The sequence below is a fragment of the Balaenoptera ricei genome, chromosome 18 (genome assembly GCF_028023285.1).
Source record: "Balaenoptera ricei isolate mBalRic1 chromosome 18, mBalRic1.hap2, whole genome shotgun sequence".
Lineage (NCBI taxonomy): Eukaryota > Metazoa > Chordata > Mammalia > Artiodactyla > Balaenopteridae > Balaenoptera > Balaenoptera ricei.
This window is the reverse complement of record NC_082656.1, coordinates 7,550,118-7,556,729: the sequence shown is the minus strand read 5'-3', so window position 1 is coordinate 7,556,729 and position 6,612 is coordinate 7,550,118. Positions and strand designations below refer to the sequence as shown.

At 43.3% G+C, this 6,612-nt stretch overlaps 1 pseudogene; it reads right to left on the bottom strand.

The window, feature by feature from the left end:
- Positions 1-5,467: 5,467 nt before the first annotated feature.
- On the bottom strand, positions 5,468-6,272 carry LOC132352332 (pre-B-cell leukemia transcription factor 3-like; annotated as a pseudogene).
- Positions 6,273-6,612: the final 340 nt, after the last annotated feature.

Here is a 6,612-nt window from a genome sequence, read left to right as displayed (position 1 = left end):
GAGTTCCCCTTCCTGCCCCGCGCGGGGCCTGAAAGGACGTAAGCGTGGCGGGGAAGGCGAGGACGGGAGCACTTCCGTCAGGCCTCCGCAGAGAGGCGTGGCTGTCCGCCCGGCTGCCGCAGTCGCAGTTTCAGCTGCGGCGACGACTAGGGGCGGGGCCGGTGGCTGCAGAGCCCGCCATATGTGAGTGGCTGGGTTTGGGGTGGCGACATTTCTGGAAGCTGCTGGAAAGCGCTCGAGTGGCGGAGGTGACGCCGGCGGCCAGGGGGTGGGGCGTGATTAAAACTAGTGCGCGGTCGGCAGCGGAGGGATTACGCTGAGGAAAAAAACGGGAACGCGTCTCGTTGCGCTCTGGCCGCGCGAGCCCGGGTCGGAAGGCGACGCGCCCTTGAGTGACTTGGGTGGGTGGGTGGGTGGGCGGGCGAGGAGGGGAGGGCTCCCCAGCCGGCGGAGGGTGCGATGGAGGCTCTTGGCCGGCGCCTCCTTGCAGCGCCGAGGTCACCGCGACGGCGGGCCGCGCGAGGCCCCCATAGTGCGCTCTCCTAAAGCTTCGGTGAGAGCCGAGCTGCCACAGAGCGTGTTCACAAAGGGTCACCACACACGGAGCTGCCCCTCCCTGTCTCCCTAAACCCCATCTGCGAGGCCAGGGGCTTTTCCACCAGGATTCTGGGTGTTTCTCCTCCTTTCCTCCCTCCCAGATCTTCTAACGGTAAGGGGAGTACCCGAGCACAGGGACTTTGCTCTCCAGGACCCATTCTTACTAGGCAGTGGCCGACGTGTCCCTGCTGCGCTCATTTCAGCTGCCCTGCCTTGTTTTAACTTCAGAGGAGGGGGGAGTTCTCATGGAGTTTCTAAGTTTAAGGCTCTGCTTTCGTAGGAAGGTCATGTGGTTTAAGGGACATCGTGACCGCGCGTGCTATTTCTGAGTCTGCGTTCTGAATCTTGGGGGCAGCATATTCCAGACGTCCTTCGCTCGATTGAGTTGTGTCCTAACGTGCCGGTGTATTGGTTGTCAGATCTAGCTAATTAGATTTTCTTTTATTTTAATGAGTTATGATGAAAATGCGAGGATGTAGTGTTTCTTCCTGAAATAGTAGCGGTAATTCAGAAGGTTTTTCTTTTTCACCCCTGGTATTTCCATTTTTAGAATGGAATACACTTTTTTGTAATGAACACTTGCTGAAAACGTCATACATTGAACAAATAATTGATTCAGTTAAAATGTCGCTAAAATTTTAAGATTGAAAGTCAACATGCCCAAACTGAATCATATCAGTCGTTGTTGTCTGCAAAGTTGATTTATAGTCTTTTAGTGCAAATTTGATTTTTTGCCAGGAGAAATTCTTTAATAGTAACAGAAACAAAATGGAGGTGGGGCTTGAGTTGTGGAAAGAAAAGAATGGATTTTAGTGTGTGCTGTGTTTTGATTCCAGAACTTTTCCTCTTGTAAAAAGTAGAAAAAGGCATAAAAGAGTTTATACGATTAAAGGAAGGATACTAATGTAGAAGTCAATAAGGAGAGGTTGACTAGAAAACTCCTCTTTCGTTTGTATTAGAGTAATGGTCCGAAGGTGAGAAAATTTGTGTACATTTCTGCTTATTTCTCACCAATATATTTGGAATGCCTCTTTCTATGAACATTGGTCCCCAAGAGTGCAGTTACCTTCCAGTAGGATTCAAGCTCATTGCCTCCATACCCTTGTTAGCAATGTATAAAACTCCTGTCAGGAGAAGTTTTATTTACCTATTTTCATTTAAAAAACTAACATGATTTAATCAAATGGAGTTTTTTATAAATTAGTAATAAGCAGCCCCAATAGGAATACAGTGTTGTACAATTAGAATTTTTTTTTTCCTCTTCTCACATTTTCAGCTTTTGCCCCCCTCTGCTAGATTGGATTCCTTAATAACAAAACAAGTCTGCCCAAACATGGGATATAAAAGCTGCCTGCTATAACTGCTTGTTCCGGGCTCATCAAAAAGATGAACGTCGAAGTGACTAACCATATTTTCTAGCAGCACCGTTGTGAGTACAGTCTGTAGTCTCGTATCTAATTCCAACATTCAGAAGGCTTTGAAACCAGAAACGTTTTAAGCTTGGAGACAAAATTCATTTGGTAGCAAACTACAACCTGAACTAATGAGAAGTTATATATATTCTGTATTTATCGCATATGTTTTGCTGAAGAAATATTAATATGTTTGATTATGGGGTGCTGCTCTTGGCCACTGGTATATGAGGTGTTACATAATGGTTTGTGTGCCTTGTGACATTCTTTAATTTCCGAAATTTCTTATTTCTAAAACACATTCAGCCCCTGGGTTTTGGTTAAGGAATGTGAACCTATATTGATATTTTTGGCAGTACACTTGTGCTAGGCATTCGCATATTTATTTATTTATTTTTCGTTTTGGTTTTGGTTTTTTTGCCATGTTTCTTAGGTTTTTTTTAACATCTTTATTGGAGTATAATTGCTTTACATTGTTGTGTTAGTTTCTGCTGTATAACAAAGTGAATCAGCTATATGTATACATATATCCCCATATCCCCTCCCTCTTGCGTCTCCCTCCCACCCTCCATATCCCACCCCTCTAGGTGGTCACAAAGCACCGAGCTGATCTCCCTGTGCTATGCAGCTGTTTCCCACTAGCTGTTTTACATTTGGTAGTGTATACATGTCCATGCCACTCTCTCACTTCATCCCAGCTTACCCTTCCCCCTCCGCATGTCCTCAAGTCCATTCTCTACATCTGTGTCTTCATTCCTGCCCCTAGGTTCTTCAGAACCTTTTTTTTTTTTTTTTTTAGATTCCATATATATGTGTTAGCATATGGTATTTGTTTTTCTCTTTTCTTTCTTTTTTTTAACATCTTTATTGAAGTATAATTGCTTTACAATGGTGTGTTAGTTTCTGCTTTAAAACAAAGTGAATCAGTTATACATATACATATGTTCCCATATCTCTTCCCTCTTGCATCTCCCTCCCTCCCACCCTCCCTATCCCACCCCTCTAGGTGGTCACAAAGCACCGAGCTGATCTCCCTGGGCTATGCGGCTGCTTCCCACTAGCTATCTATTTTACATTTGGTAGTGTATATATGTCCATGACACTCTCTCACCCTGTCACATCTCACCCCTCCCCCTCCCCATATCCTCAAGTCCATTCTTTAGTAGGTCTGTGTCTTTATTCCCATCTTGCCACTAGGTTCTTCATGTCCTTTTTTTTTTTTTTTTTCCTTAGATTCCATATATATGTGTTAGCATACTGTATTTGTTTTTCTCTTTCTGACTTACTTCACTCTGTATGACAGACTCTAACTCCATCCACCTCATTACAAATACCTCCATTTCATTTCTTTTTATGGCTGAGTAATATTCCATTGTATATATGTGCCACATCTTCTTTATCCATTCATCCGATGATGGACACTTTGGTTGCTTCCATGTCCTGGCTATTGTAAATAGAGCTGCAATGAACATTTTGGTACATGACTCTTTTTGAATTATGGTTTTCTCTGGGTATATGCCCAGTAGTGGGATTGCTGGGTCGTATGGTAGTTCTATTTTTAGTTTAAGGAACCTCCATACTGTTCTCCATAGTGGCTGTATCAATTTACATTCCCACCAGCAGTGCAAGAGGGTTCCCTTTTCTCCACACCCTCTCCAGCATTTGTTGTTTTTAGATTTTCTGATGATGCCCATTCTGACCAGTGTGAGGTGATACTTCATTGTAGTTTTGATTTGCATTTCTCTATTAATTAGTGCTGTTGAGCATCTTTTCATGTGCCTCTTGGCCTCTTGGCCCTGAACCCGCGGAGAACTTTTGTGCATATCATTTAAAGTTTGCTTCAAGCTTTGTTTGCTATAACCTTTCCTTTGCTACATCATAGCATGCTCCTTTTTTCCAGAGTCAGTGCACTTGCTTTGTATATCTTGGGTTCTTATTGATAGATTGGTATGGGTCAGCATTGTATTGAGAACTTATTAAAAATGCAGTTGCTTGGGTCCCATTCCTGATTTTATGGGTTTGGCATGGGGGAGGTCACGGCATCTGTGTTTTTACCTTTCTCCTTCAGATTTTCTGATTCTCAAAGGTGATCATAATTTCTCACGTATTTGGTAGTAATTATGTGCTTCTTATAGGTTATATTTGTTAGGTAATTCTTATATTATTATGTAACCTTTCAGGTGTTCTAGTTTATACCCAAATAGGCCATAAACTCCACAAGGGCACAAAATACCTGTATAGTACTTTGTACTTAGTTTAAAGGTTGATAAGTTGCCCCCCCTTTTTTTTCTTTTCCCTACTGAAGTTTGGATCCAGTTTAGAAATAGGACACAGAGTCAGATAGATGAAGATTCAAATGTAAGTTTATTTTATTTATTTATTTATTTATTTATATTTACAACAGTTTTACTGATCCTGTGTTAAGACCCAATGTTTCCACTCTCAGTTTTTTTAAAGTTGCAAATGCAACCCTGATTTTTCTTTTAAAAGATTACAATGTACATTACATTTTATGAAGGGAAGCAAAGAGTTAATTACAAGATGCAAAAAGATAAGAAAGAGACAAACTACAGCGAGAGTATTGTTCAGAGGTAGTTAGTGAGCACTCTAAGCTACAGAACATGTTGAAGTTCTGTTGGTTTGTATGAGTTCGCATGAGGTAATAAAGCTGTGTTTTGGTTGGTGAGATGTATAAATACTCTTTTGCTACACTGTGTACAACACTCCAGAGAGCAGGGCCTTTGTGAATGCCCAGAGGACGTAGCAAACCTTGACAAGTCTGTGCAGCACCCAGTGCACGCCATGAAACCCCAGACGGATCTCGTGGTCACCTCTATCAGCAGCAAGTATCTTCAGCTCTCAAAACAGTCTGGATCCATAATTTAATTACCGAGCAGACTCTGGGCACTGGTGCTTTCAGAGAGAGAAAAGATGCTACCGGTCTCTGATCTAATTATAAGATAAGAGATCGAAACCCAAGTGTGACGAGGAAGATTCTTAAACACAACCATCATTAACAGGTAGCCAAACAGCTCCTGTATTCCAGCTCCATTAGTGATATGAAAGAAGGACAAAGTCTGCAATGGAAATATGCAAGAAGTTCAATTTAGGTGAGGTGAGTCTTTGTATCTGCTTTAGCGACTGAGGTTTAGCATATATTGTACTTTTTACCCTTAAGGCCAAGTAATTGGCAAGTGAGAAACCGTTAATGTAAAATACTGGTAATAAATTATAATAAAATAGCTATAGGACTGTCAACAATGTTAAATCTTGGCCTAATTGGATAAAGTGCTTTTTTAACAGTGTGTGTTTTTAAGTATAAATACAAATGATTATGATTCCTTAAAAAACAGATTTACCAAGTTCTCTAATAACACAAGGTTTTACAGTAAAGCTGTAGATGCTGGGCTACAGAAACGCTTTCCTTTTCCTCCTGTTGCTCTGAGTGCACTTATCAAGGCGTGTCAGCTCAGGGAAGAGTGTTGCCAGAGATTAGTTAGAGGTATCAGAGTGCACACGTCCTGGGCCTTCTGTAGGAGAAGTCACAGAAGATGGAGTTGTTGCGTCCTGCCAGCCTCCATCAGCGTTTAAATTATGTGGACTGTACAGTGAGTTTCCTCCAAGGCCATCACTGTAGCCTCCCATCTGATTGATAACATGACGGAGGGTATCCACCAGAATTTGGCGTGGTGGGCGAGTTGGTCTGGTGGTTCTGCACGGCTGCGGCCACTGCGTGTGCAGCTGTCACGGCTGTCTTTGCAGCGCAGAGATTGGCTTCTTCCTGAAACTTGCCGATATTCTTCTTGTACCTGATTCGTTTGTTGCCAAACCAGTTGGATACCTGTGACACTGTGATGCTGCATTTCTTGGCCAGCTCCTTTGGCTTCTTCACTGCGGTAGGGGTTGCTGAGGTGTGAGTAAAAGTATTCATTCAAGATTTCTGTGGCCTGTTTACTGAAGTTACGCCTTTTTCGTCTGGCATCAAGGAACCTTGATGTTAAAATCATAACTGCTCCACAAGTGCTTTGTTTGAGCTGCATCTGAATGGAACTGAATTTTCGATGGATGATGCCTACCATTCTTTCTGTGTCTTTTGGGGAAATGGGACGTGTTCTACTCTGCTCTTGGAGAAGGTTCATCACGTGTGTAGTGAGTTCATTACATGCCTTTCTCAGGACCTGAAACCCCTTCTGCCAGAAGCATATTGTCCAGTCGCATTAGCTGGGGATCGGGAGGGTCCTCCTCCTGGGCTCCTCTGATGCTGAGACCTGCTAGTGTTGGAGGGTCTCCTGCAGAGGCAGGGGTGGCTGAGCCTCACCGTGGGGACAAGGACACGGGCGGCAGAAGTTGTGGGAAGTACTCCTTGGCATGAGCCCCCCTAGAGTCCGCCCAAATGTAAGTTTAATTACCGAAAAAGTTGTTTGGAAAATGCGGCTGAGGTTTGCAGCAACAGTGAGCTTCCTAGTGTTGCACTCCAGAATCACGCAGACTTAAACCTCAGGTTTCAATGTCTACAGGAGTAAAGCTTGTCCCACTACGTTTACTGTGTGACAGAGCAGACCAGAACAAATGGCTCAGCTTGTCCCACTACGTTTACTGTGTG